We start from the raw sequence: 13,585 nt of genomic DNA, 5'->3' as shown, positions 1-13,585 counted from the left end.
ACCCGGCCCCAGCCGTGCTGGGGGCGCGCCCCACACCGCGCTCCATGCCGCCGCCTTACCACGCTACCGGCCGCCCGCCAGCCCTCGGTGTCTTCCTATTGGCGGCCGCAACAAAGAAGGGCGGGGCTCGGGGGGCGGGACGAGCCGTGACTGGTGGAGACACTTGACGGGAGGCGCCACCTGCCGGGCGGCTCGGATCACGGGAGCCAGGCGGTGCAGGCAGAGTCCTTTACCCCGGAGCTGCCCGCCGTGCTGTGCGTCTCGGTCCGCGCTGCGTGAGAGGCGCCTGAAGATCACACTCCTCACGGAGGACAGCTGGGCTGTTCCATTCTTCCTAATGGAGCTGAAAAACTGATTGTTAATCACTGAGTGTTACTGTGATGGCAGCGAGATCCCAGCTTGAAGGCGCGGGCTGCCAAGAAAGGCTGCAGGGCTCTTCTGTGTCTTCTGTCCGGTGGGCTGAAGAGCGCCTCAATCGTGGGGCTGTCCCACCCTGAGATGAGCAGCTGCGGTCTCTTTGCATCCTCCCTTTGCCAGGAACGGCTCATAGGGTGGTGCTTGTCCTCCAGCGGAGTATTTCCTGCTGTAGTAGTCAGAGCACTGAGTGCCCACGTCCGGAGTGGGAGGGAGGTTAGTCACAGTGCAGCCTTTCTCTTGAGTGTTTTGCTACCATACAGCCTGCGTGAGGGCCGGTTCCCTGGTGCATCCTAGCCGCATGGTATGCCCGTCAGGAGACTGAGCTTAAGGGGGGCCAAAGAAAGGCTCTTTCATCAGCAAAAGCACACCAAGGGCTTTGGCTTGCACAGCTCGCCCAGTGTCAGCTTGCAGCCCAGGAGATTTTGGTCTAGGGAACTCCCCTGTGCCTGAATGTGGGACTCAGTGTGGAAACGGCAAAGCAATCTGAGAGGAGGAAAAAATCAGAGTGGGTTTAAATCTGCTCAGAAGTCTTCACCCTCTCTGTTCTGTCCTGAATTTCCCTAATGATCAGGCAAACACTGCAAGTGGGGGGGCAAATGTGTTCCATTTCTACCAGAGGCGATCTGCACCCCCTAGCTGACTTTTGCAACAAGATCTCAGGGGCAGTGCAGTCCTCCTCTCCTGGAGCGCAAACAAGGCTGCGCATCAGCAAGATGTGGGAGCAAAGAGCTCCAGATGAGAGCTGATGGAGGTGATGGCTCTTGAGGAGCAAAGGGAGCCACAGGCAAGGCAGCATGAAGAAAGAAGCTGAGAAAGTCGGCAAGTTTGCTGGAGCAGACCCAAGAGAAAACCTGAAAATCATTCAAGCCTGGATTTTAGGACTAACGGGACTGTGCAAGTGGTAACAGCCATGTGTGAGCAGCCCAGAGGCAGGCTGCATGTGACAGAGGCTGGAGCACTGGGATTGTGCAGCAGAAAATCAAGGATGCTGGCAGTCAAATGTGTCCTTGTTCACTGTTGGAACACACGACCATGGTGAGGCTGCCACAGTCTCACTCACTCACTGCTCCGCTGACTAGAGCAGTTAGGAACCCTCAGATCACACTTTCCTGCACCCACCCACTTCTTAGCTAGCTACCCTGGAATTGTGAAGACCAGAGTGTTGCCACATGCCTTGCAGATCAAAGCCTTCTGCATCCACCATGCCAGCACATGCTCCATGCCAGAGGGAAGGACTGTCCCTGGCAAGACAATTAAGAGGCATGATGAGGTTGGGACACCACAGCCCTGTCTGTAACAGCCCTCTGCAGCATCCAAACCTCTTCTGATCAGGACCAAAAGAGAAAAAAAAATTACAACCTCCTCCTTGATACTTTGGCTGAAAAGGGAAAAACTGAACTCCCAGAGGCCAAATGGTACATGCAAGGCCAGCTCTAGGATGGGCAGGCAATGGAAAACTTATCTGAGTTCCTGAAGCTCACAGCAACTTTGAAACAATGGCATAAGGGAATAAAAACAGAGTCCTCAAGTCCCTACAGCTAAGGCAAAACCCTCTTCCCAGCTACAAATGAAGAGTCACAATAGAAGAATGCTGCCTTGGTTTAGCCAAAGTCCTCCCCAGTAAGAGCAGAGTGGGATATGCAGCATGTCCCCCTTAATCCCCCCAGTATCCAATGACTTCCACCTTGTGGGACCACCTCATTTTGCTGTTGTCACTTTCAGTAGAGCCTTGTTCTTTGCTTTAGTCACAGCTCTTCTTCTGCACTCTCAGTGTTACCCCTCCCCTCACACCCAGGCTGATGCCTAGCCTCTGCTCCAGACCTGTTTTGATTTTGCAATCCAGCAGCTTTGCACAGAGGTACCTTCCTAAAGCCAGCTCTGAATAACACCTTGAACCTACAGTCTTGTTCCTAATGTGGAGTTTGTTGCTACCACAGCTGCTTTCTGGGTCAAAGGAGCTAATTTGATCATAAAATCATGTAAGAGGGTTTTAACCTTCATTATTTCCAATTGCAGACTAATTTAAATGCAGCATTTGAAAGGCCCTGCAGTGCAATTACACAACCAACTGCAGGAAAATTACTAGCTCTTAATTGTACCATGGCAGCAAGGTGATATCAGCATCATCACTTCTTCCAAGATTTCTTCTCCAAAAGTGTCACCTCTGTTCCCCCTGCAAGGAGTCACTGCACTGGTTAGGCCACACCTTGAGTCCTGTGTCCAGTTCTGGGCCCCTCAGTTTAGGAAGGATGTTGAGTTGCTGGAAGATGTCCAGAGAGGGGCAACAAAGCTGGGGAGGGGCTTGGAACACAGCCCTGTGAGGAGAGGCTGAGGGAGCTGGGGTTGCTTAGCCTGGAGGAGACTCAGGGGTGACCTTATTACTCTCTACAACTGTCTTAAGGGAGGTTGTAGACAGGCGGGGGTTGGTCTCTTCTCCCAGTCAAGCAGCGCCAGAACAAGAGGACACAGTCTCAAGTTGTGCCAGGGGAGGTTTAGGCTGGAGATTAGGAGAAAGTTCTACACAGAGAGAGTGATTGCCCATTGGAATGGGCTGCCCGAGGAGGTGCTGGAGTCACCATCACTGGAGGTGTTTAGGAGGAGACTTGATAGGGTGCTTGGTGCCATGGGTTAGTTGATTAGGTGGTGCTGGATGATAGGTTGGACGTGATGATCTTGAAGGTCTCCTCCAACCTGGTTTATTCTATTCTATAAGGAGTCCCACTAGCCCTTTTCCCAGCCTTCACCTTCTTGCACACAGTGAGGCACTCAGCCCTGCCACATAGCAAACCCCAACTGCCCTGTGGTATTCCACATGCACAGAGACAATTTATGGATTTATTTGGAAAAAGGCTTCCTCTGTCACCCATTGTTTCCAAGCAGGGCTTCTTGCTGGCTCGATACAGGTACTAGGAGTGAGCAAGAGAGGGCTTTACTGGCAAGCAGCTCCAGCCTGACCCAGCCTCAGGGCAGGGAGCTGTGGTCAGGAGGGGGAAGGACCTGCTGCCTTTGCTGCAATATAGACCACTAGTGTGATGAGTGCCTGTGAGGTCTCATGTACTGTCTGTATTCCTGCTCTGCTGCTTTGGGCCAGTGGTTTTGCTGCTTTGTAGGTTCTCTGCCAGCATGACTCCAGCCTTTTGTAAGATCTGCACCAGGGCAAGTTTAGGCTGGAGGTGAGGAGAAGGTTCTTTACAAAGAGAGTTGTTAGCCGTTGGAATGTGCTGCCCAGGGAGGTGGTGGAGTCACCATCCCTGGAGGTGTTCAAGAAGGGATTGGATGGGGCACTTGGTGCTATGGTTTAGTAGTCATGAGGTCTGTGGTGACAGGTTGGACTTGATGATCTTTGAGGTCTTTTCCAACCTTGTTGATTCTAGGATTCTGTGATTCTATAATCTTAGTAAGGCCATGCTCCAACTCAGCTGTCAACAGATCCATGTTAAAATACATCTCACCACGAATGGGAATTACACTTGGTGTTTCCAGGGCATACTAGTGAGGCACCAAGCTCAGAGGGGTCACAAGATTGGCAGCAGCACTGCAGCAAAAGATTGCCTCTACCCTGCCTGGACAGCCCTGCCTCTGTGGCCTGGCCTCCTAATCCCTCCAGCCTTGGGTGTGTGGTGGTTTCCCTAGTCTCAGTCCAGCTGTACCAAAAATCTGCTCCCAGATGCCTTGGTGTCCTTGCAGGCAGGCAGCAGGGAGCTGGCCCAGTAGCCCACACATCAGGGACAGGAGACACCACTCACATCGTTTCAGAGCCCCCCAGGGGAGGAGCTGTGATTTGCTCTTCAGCAAAGCTATCCAAAGTGGGCTGGAAAGCATTACCCAAGGAAAGGTCTTATAGCACCTGAGCAAAAGCTTGACAGTTTATATTTTCTTCTTTCTTTCCACCAAAGAGATGCAAATCAGTTGTAGCATGACAAATATGGACCTGTGCTGTTATCCAGGCCAGCAAAAGGTGGACACTAAGTGGTGCACACTGACTGAAGGTCTCTGTACCAGCACTGCTCATGAAAGGCAGGTTGGTTGCTGGTGGAGCAGGAAATATGTCCACTACCTCTGCCTCACAGCAGTCTGCAAACGTCTGAAGATATCCTGAGGCTCGAGGTGAGGAGAAAGTTCTTCAGAGAGTTGTTAGCCGCTGGAATGTGCTGTCCAGGGAGGTGGTGGAGTCCCCATCCCTGGAGGTGTTCAAGAGAGGATTGGATGTGGCCCTTGGTGACATGGTTTAGTAGTCATGAGGTCTTGGGTGACAGGTTGGACTTGTTGACCAGAACAAGAGGACACAGTCTCAAGCTGCACCAGGGGAGGTTTAGGCTGGAGGTTAGGAAGAAATTCTACACAGAGAGAGTGATTGCCCGTTGGAATGTGCTGCCCAGGGAGGTGGTGGAGTCACCATCATTGGAGGTGTTTAGGAGGAGACTGGATGGGGTGCTAGGTGCCATGGTTTAGTTGATTAGATGGTGTTGGATGATAGGTTGGACATGATGATCTTGAAGGTCTCTTCCAACCTAGTCTGGTCTATTTCTATTCTATTCTATTCTATTCTATTCTATTCTATTCTATTCTATTCTATTCTATTCTATTCTATTCCTTTCTATTCTATTCTATTCCTTTCTATTCCTTTCTATTCTATTCTATTCTATTCTATTCTATTCTATTCTATTCTATTCCTTTACTATTCTATTCTATTCTGTTTCTATTCTATTCTATTCTATTCTATTCTATTCTATTCTATTCTATTCTATTCTATTCTATTCTATTCTATTCTATTCTATTCTATTCTATTCTATTCTATTCATCTTTGAGGTCTCTTCCAACCTTATTGATTCTATGATTCCATGAAACCTGAATACCTTACAAGTGTCCCCTGCTTGGGTACACTCTTCTCTTGTAGCTGGGTCAGTGACCTTAATGGCCTTTTCTGAAAAGCCACAGCAGTCTGAAATGGTTAATCTTACAAAGGTGCTTCAGCTTTGCAGAAGGGAAACAGGAAACCACAGGCTGAGAAAGTTGCCTGTCATAAGTGAATGGCATTATTGCCATGCAAACATTAGCCCTGCAAAATTTCCTGAAAAGGCCACAGGGACCTCGTTTGATTGGTGAAAAAGACAATAAAACTTGTTTCTTTGGGGCTTCTTCCTAGACTGGAAATTGTGCTGCGATGGGATTTGTTTAGTAATTGAATGCAAGGTTAAACTGTGATAAGAATGCAGCCCTGGTAATACGGCAATGGCTCTTGATGCGAATCTGCAGGAGAGATTTGCTCAACCACCAAGAACAACAATGTTATGTATTCAGCAGCGTGAGCACGGGGAAAATAAATATGTAAAGCAGATTAAAAAGAAAAAAAAAGGCAAGGTATAAAAGAAAGGCTTGAGGATGTGCTTCCTTGGAGCTTTCCCCAAGACAGCCCTTTGTGGGAATCCTTAACACGCTATTTGCTTTGCAATGGTCTAGCGGGGACAACAGCCAGCTGCTTTGCCTTTAGGAATGAAGAACGTCAGCAATATCTTTTGGGTTCTGCTTGAGCAAGTCCAGCACCTCTTGCATTCATTAGAATCATAGAATCAATAAGGTTGGAAAAGACCTCAGATCTCAGACCTTACTGATTCTATGATTCTATGCTGAGTCCAACCTATCACCCAACACCTCATGACTAACTAAACCATGGCTTCAAGTACCATGTCCAATCCTTTTTTGAACACCTCCAGGGATGATGACTCCACCACCTCCCTGGGCAGCACATTCCAATGGCAAATTACTCTTTCTGTGATGAACTTTCTCCTCACCTCCAGCCTGAACTTCCCCTGGCACAGCTTGAGACTGTGTCCTCTTGTTCTGCTGCTGGTTGCCTGGGAGAAGAGACCAACCCCCTCCTGTCTACAACCTCCCTTCAGGTAGTTGTAGGGAGCAATAAGGTCTCCCCTGAGCCTGCTCTTCTCCAGGCTTACTAATTCTACTGCAACAAATTATTGCAGTGTTTGTTTTAGATAGGGTTGTTTAACCGGGTTCCAGCTGATCTCAGCCTAATCCAATGGCCAAGATTTTCATTATTGAAAACAAGCAAATAAAAAAGCACAGTGGCAGGAAAAACCTATAAATCAGACTTTTCCCAAAACTGATTTGCAAGTTTTCTCCTTCTACCCTCACTTCAGGTCAGCATGTCCTACTTGGCCTGAGCCTTTGCTGACAGTGAAATAGCCCTTCCTCTTCTCTACATATTACAATCACTTCAGTTTGATTTACAGGCTGGGGTCAGGGTGACTGGAGAGCAGCCAGGCAGAAGGGGACCTGGGGTACTGGTTGATAGTAGGCTGAACATGAGCCAGCAGTGTGCCCGGGGGCCAAGAAGGCCAGTGGCATCCTGGCCTGAATCAGGAATAGTGTGGCCAGCAGGAGCAGCAAAGTCCTTCTGCCCTGTACTCGGCACTGGTTAGGCCACAACCTGAGTCCTGTGTCCAGCTCTGGGCCCCTCAAATTAAGAAGGATATTGAGACCCTTGAACGTGTTTAGAGAAGGGCAGCAAGGCTGGGGAGAGGTCTTGAGCACAGCCCTGTGAGGAGAGGCTGAGGAAGCTGGGGTTGTTCAGCCTGGAGAAGAGGAGACTCAGGGGAGACCTTCTTGCTGTCTACAACTCCCTGAAGGGAGGTTGTAGCCAGGTCGGGGTTGGTCTCTTCTTCCAGGGAAGCAACACCAGAACAAGAGGACACAGTCTCAAGCTGTGCCAGGGGAAGTTTAGGCTGGTGGTGAGGAGGAAGTTCTTCCCAGAAAGAGTAATTTGCCATTGGAATGTGCTGCCTGGGGAGGTGGTGGAGTCACCATTACTGGAGGTGTTTTCAGAGACTATATGAGACACCTGGTGCCATGGTTTAGTTGATTAGATGGTGTTGGGTGAGAGGTTGGACTTGATGATCTTGAAGGTCTTTTCCAACCTGGTCTATCCTATCCTATCCTATCCTATCCTATCCTATCCTATCCTATCCTATCCTATCCTATCCTATCCTATCCTATCCTATCCTATCCTATCCTATCCTATATTCTATTCTTCAAGAGCTGCCTTTGGACTGCTCTGCTTCAGCAATTTACTGCACTTTCTTTTCCTCACGTATCTTTCCAAAGCAACAGAAGAGAAATCACTGTGCTAGAGCAGTGCAACTCAATCACTGATGCTAATACTTTAATTCCACACCCTGAGAAATTTTCTCTGTAAGTCAGGCTTCCTGTGTAGAATACATTGATATACTCTGCATACATGCATTGGGTACACACAGGCATGTATGTTCGTTAATGACACAGTATACAACAGAATGTTATGGGTTGGAATGGACCTCGAAAGGTCATCTACTTGAATAGAATAGAATAGAGTAGAGTAGAATAGAATGGAATAGAATAGAATAGAATAGAATAGACCAGGTTGGAAGAGACCTTCAAGATCATCGTGTCCAACCCATCATCCAACACCATCTAATCAACTAAACCATGGCACCAAGCACCCTATCAAGTCTCCTTCTAAACACCTCCAATGATGGTGACTCCACCACCTCTCCAGGCAGCACATTCCAATGGCCAATCACTTCTCTATGAAGAATTTCTTCCTCACCTCCAGTCTAAACCTCCCCTGGTGCAGCTTGAGACTGTGTCCTCTTGTTCTGGTGCTGCTTGCCTGGGAGAAGAGACCAACCCCCTCCTGGATACAATCTCCCTTCAGGTAGTTGTAGACAGCAAGGTTTCCCCTGAGTCTCCTCTTCTCCAGCCCAAGCAACCCCAGTTCCCTCAGCCTCTCCTCATAGGGCTTGTGCTACAAACTCCTCACCAACTTTGCTGCCCTTACTCTGACAGAGCAGGATCACCAGGAATAGGTTACACAGGAATGCATCCAGCTGGGTTTTGAATGTCTCCAGAGAAGGAGAGTCCACAACTAGTCTGGGCAGCCTATTTCTGTGTTCTGTCACCCTCACAGTGAAAAAGTTTTTCTTTATGTTCATGTGGAACCTCCTGTGCTCCAACTTGCACCCACTGCCCCTTGTCCTATCTGTGGACGTCACTGATAAGAGCCTGGCTCTGTCCTCCCAATACTCACCCTTCACATATCTATTAACATTAATGAGGTTACCCCCCCTCATATGCAAAACTTTCCTACATTAAATGGCAGCTTCTAAGGGGGAAAAAGAACAGTTTTTAGGCTGCCATCTGTGTCAGCAGCTGTTGGAAATGGTAATCTTGGCTTCAGTCATGTTGTATGTTGCACACTTTATTAGCAACACATAACGGTGGGGAATGATGTTGCCCACGTCTACACACCTGTACAACATTGCAATCATTCTAGGTCATGCATTAAGATCACTTCTCCTCTTCACGGACTTCAGACCAAATGGTGGGGGTTGGCAAATCCCCTAGGATACAGTAACTTAGCTTGTGGTGTATAAATCATTCTTAGCCTGTAACACCAAGAAGGTGGTGTGGACACGTAATGAAAGACAGCAACCACAAAGTTCACACATTCCACTCACACAGGAAACTCACAAGTTCACAGAATGGAAAATGAAAGCAGTAGATGCTTATCACCTAACCCAGAATGGCTTGGTTGCAGATGCACAAGATACTCCAATGGTTTCTCAAAAGGCATTTTTAATTCAGGCAACATAGGCTGGAAGCTCTAGTTAGACATTCCAGGGTCTGTCTTTGAAAGAATAGAATAGAATGGAATGGAAATGGAAATTGGAATGGAATGGAATAGAATAGAATAGAATAGAATAGAATAGAATAGAATAGAATAGAATAGAATGGAAATGGGAATGGGAATGGAAATGGAATGGAAATGGAATGGAAATGGAATGGAAATGGAATAGAATAGAATAGAATAGAAATGGAAATTGAAATGGAAATGCAAATGGAAATGCAAATAGAATAGAATAGAATAGAATAGAATAGAATAGAATAGAATAGAATAGAATAGAATAGAATAGAAATGGAAATGCAAATGGAATAGAATAGAATAGAATAGAATAGAATAGAATAGAATAGAAATGGAAATAGAAATGGAAATGGAAATGCAAATGGAAATGCAAATGGAATAGAATAGAATAGAATAGAATAGTATGGAAATAGAAATGGAAAAGAATAGAATAGAATAGAATAGAATAGAATAGAATAGAATAGAATAGAATAGAATAGAATAGAATAGAATAGACCAGACCAGGTTGGAAGAGACCTTCAAGATCATCACATCCAACCCATCATCCAACATCATCTAATCAACTAAACCATGGCACCAAGCACCCCATCAAGGCTCCAAATTGCCACAGACAGCTACTAAAAAGCTGACAGAACGTGAAGGTCCCTGGAGACCTCAAAGACTGGGAATACTCCAGATAATACAAGGACAGACTAAGGGAGTTGGGGCTATTCAGTCTGCAGAAGACATGGCTTTAAGGAGACCTAATTAGAATAGGATAGAATAGGATAGGATAGGATAGGATAGGATAGGATAGGATAGGATAGGATAGGATAGGATAGGATAGGATAGAATAGAATAGAATAGAATAGAATAGAACTGTCTTGAGCAAAAGAGATGACCAAGAAGAGGAAGTTAGGAAAGCCCTATTAACCTGAAATGATTCTTCCCTTGTTCTTTCTTCCACATAAAATGTAAGCATTCAGGAACAGAGACATTGTTAACCACAAGGGCTCATCATAAAATGCTCTGAAAGGCTTTTCTACTGAGCTGAAGAAGAAAGTTCCTGCTGCTGCTGGACTGCAGCAGTTCCAGACTATGCCTTACAGGTCTGGGATTTTCACACCCAGCCAACAGAAATCAGAGTTTTAGGGCCATGTTAGTAAACCTAAATAAAAATGGTCAATATTCTCCATGTCTCTCCCACTGAAGTTAGCAAAAGTTTAACGTGGTCTGAAAGAAACAAGGTAAAACAGAGCTAGTTTCAAGGCTAATCTCTCAAATCTTGCAGCTGGAAGCTACCAGTTACACACTTTGGTGGGTCCCTGGAAACTTAAGGCAGCCCCCTTGCTTACACTCACCAATACATGACTTCTCTTGCATCCTCTAGAGTTTCCTTGAAGCACTTAAAAGCACACTGAAGAGCAAAAACTGATGCATGGGATCAGGATGCCTCTCCTCACTTTGGCTCCCCACTCCATCCTCCCATAGTTGCCATGCAATTCCATTCGTTAAACAATTACCTCTTTAAGCAGTTACAATTTTTAGCCCTCTCCTCTCCTCTTACTGTAAGGCAGAGAGCCAAGAGAGTCAGAAACCCTTTTTCCAGTTCTAGAGGGATGCTCGATTGGGTGGATGTTAATTGAAAGTAAGCACTGGACGTAGCACTTGGTGCCATGGTTTAGTAGTCATGAGGTCTTGGGTGACAGGTTGGACTTGATGATCTTTGAGGTCTTTTCCAACCCTTATTGATTCTATGATTAAAATTTTAAAACCCCACAAATTTACCTCTGCCATGAGCCAGGACCTTGGTTTCTTGACAGCCAGGTGGTAAGATTATTGCATAAAATACCGGTTTGCTCTTTATTTGCTCAGTATTTCCCTTCTGAGCCTTTTATTTAAACACTTCATCATTGCCTAGAAGTAGCTCACAGGTTTCCAACCTTCAAGCTCCTTTTAGAGGGGAAATATTAAATCCAGGCTATAATTAAGCCTTCATTATTCATAACATTTTCTGCTCAGGGATCCAGCAGAGTTTTCAGCATGCCAAAACCTTATCTGGACCTTTTCAGAGGGTAGCCAAGTAACTTGGCAGAAGATAAAAAACAGAAGAAGCCAGAAAGATTAGAGTATTTTTTCAACAATCAGATCAATATAACCAAAGCAACTGGAAACTAGTACTGAAGACAGGAATGTAAAAGTGTTTTCTTTAAAAGAAAGAACAGATTCAGCCTTTGAATTGGAACACTGTGTCCTGGACATCTCAGAAAGCATTCTGGATACTGCCAAAGACTTTCTATTGGGCATTTGAAAACAATTCCCCCAAACTGCAAAAATATTATCCTGTTAAGATTTTGAAGCAGCAGAAATACAAAGCAACCACAGGCTATAAACACAAATATTTATGGACTCGGTCTCTTGCTGCAGAATATATGTATTTTGGCACATTATCACCATTTTTCCAAAGGGAAAAGCCACACACAGATATTAAAAGGCAGGAGCTTTCACTTGGATTGAACTGAAAATATGTATATCCCTTGATGGTGCATCTTGGTTGATGGGTTGGACGCGATGATCTTGAAGATCTCTTCCAACCTGGTTTATTCTATGTATTCTATGTATGTATTCTATGTATCTTCTAACACAGCAAGCCAGTAAATGTGAAGAAGTTACAATGAAAGCATCTGCTTCCACTCTTACACTCTTGACTGCTGTTTGAATATCTGTGTGTGCTGCTTTCCTGCTCCTCTGCCACGTGGTCGGGCCTGATCCTTCTCCCTGCTGCCTCCGTGCCTCTTCAGAGAGAGACTGGTTTTGTATTCTTCCACCTTCTGGATATCTGTGGGAACTCAAAAGAAGGCATCATTGATGGTATTGAGCCTGAAGGCTCAGATTAAAGACTGCTGAAGTTTAAATGTGTGGTGAGTTAATGCCCATTCTGAAAACAGGGGGGAGGGCTTGCGAATGCTTTGCCCTCCCTGCAGGGCGTTTTCCCCCTGGGAAACTGAGTCTGTTGCACTCTCCCGTCCCTGCCCGGCTAGGGTATAAAAAGGGAGGGCATTGGAGTCATTAGGGCTCCTTTTTGGCTCCTGCCTCTCCTGGCCAAGAGCTACTGCAGCTGCTTTCCTGCTCCCCTGCCACGTGGTCAGGCCTGATCCTTCTCCCTGCTGCCTCTGTGCCTCTTCAGAGAGAGACTGGTTTTGTATGCTTATTCTTTGTCCCCCTCCCATCCATCCTTGTTCCTTGCCCTTGTGAACCTTACCTTTTAAAGAAAACTCTTTACCTCTCTACTTCCAGGCTGACTCCAAATTATTGTTTGGTAGATTTGCTCCTTCCCTTTCCCTTTTTTTCCCCTCTCTGTTGGGAGGGAGGAGGGGGGAGTGGGGGAGATATTCTCAGCCTTGCCCCCCATCTGAGCTCTTAACTCCCAGTTAAGGCTCAAACCACCACAAAATGCTTGCAAAAAGTCAGGTAACTGAGGTCTGAATTTTCAGCAAATAGTAGGGCCTCATTGTTATTGTAGTGCTATCAGTTCTGTAGGTGTGTAGAGAGAGCACAAGGTAAAGGAGAACACTTTGAGAAGCACTGCAGTAGTGCTATCAGTTCTGTAGGTGTGTAGAGAGAGCACAAGGTAAAGGAGAACACTTTGAGAAGCACTGCAGTGAGACATCCACATCCCAGCTTCAGCTAAATGGCACAAGGTGAATGTTAATGAAGTCTGTTCCTTTTGCAGAGAAGAGGCATGATATACACAGCAAATACAGCATCAAACTGCAACATCATTTTTCTTTCAGTCATCCTTACAGCTTTTGCCAACCTGCACAATTTAAGGTCATACAAGCACATAAATTCCACAAGACAAATGATACAATTCAGAACACAGAGAAATAAATGTAAAATAAAAAACCCCAAACCAACAAAACCACAGAACACATTTCCTGATGCTCCGGAAATCTTCAGAGGAAGTTTAACACACAAAATGGAATTTATTCAGCAGCACTGATTAAACTCAAGATGAGGCAAGGATCTTCTTTACAAAGTAAAGGCACCAGCTCTTTGTAAACACAGAGTCCTCTCACTTGAACTGAGAAAGCACTCAAAATATTCTGTGGAGGCAACCTGCGTGGGAGTGTTCCATTTGCCTGTGAATACTTCACAGTAGAGATACCAAAGACCTTTCTCCACCTTTCGACTGTATTTTCTTAAAATTGGTTTTTCTTCAAGTTATCTATTGGGAATCTATAACAGTCTCCCCAGAAATGTTACAATGAACCTGTAAGACAGTGTTTTCTCTTATCAGGGAAGTCATTCTACCCCTGTACCCAGCACTGGTTAGGCCATACCTTGAGTCCTGTGTCCAGTTCTGACTTGCTCGAACGTGTTCAGGGAAGGGCAGCACAGCTGGGGAGGGGGCTGGAGCACAAGGCCTATGAGGAGTGGCTGAGGGAGCTGGGGTTGCTTAGCCTGGAGAGGAGGAGGCTCAGAGGAGAC

This window comes from Dryobates pubescens, chromosome 2, assembly GCF_014839835.1.
Source record: "Dryobates pubescens isolate bDryPub1 chromosome 2, bDryPub1.pri, whole genome shotgun sequence".
NCBI classification, from domain to species: Eukaryota; Metazoa; Chordata; class Aves; order Piciformes; family Picidae; genus Dryobates; species Dryobates pubescens.
Note: the sequence above shows the minus strand (reverse complement) of the source record.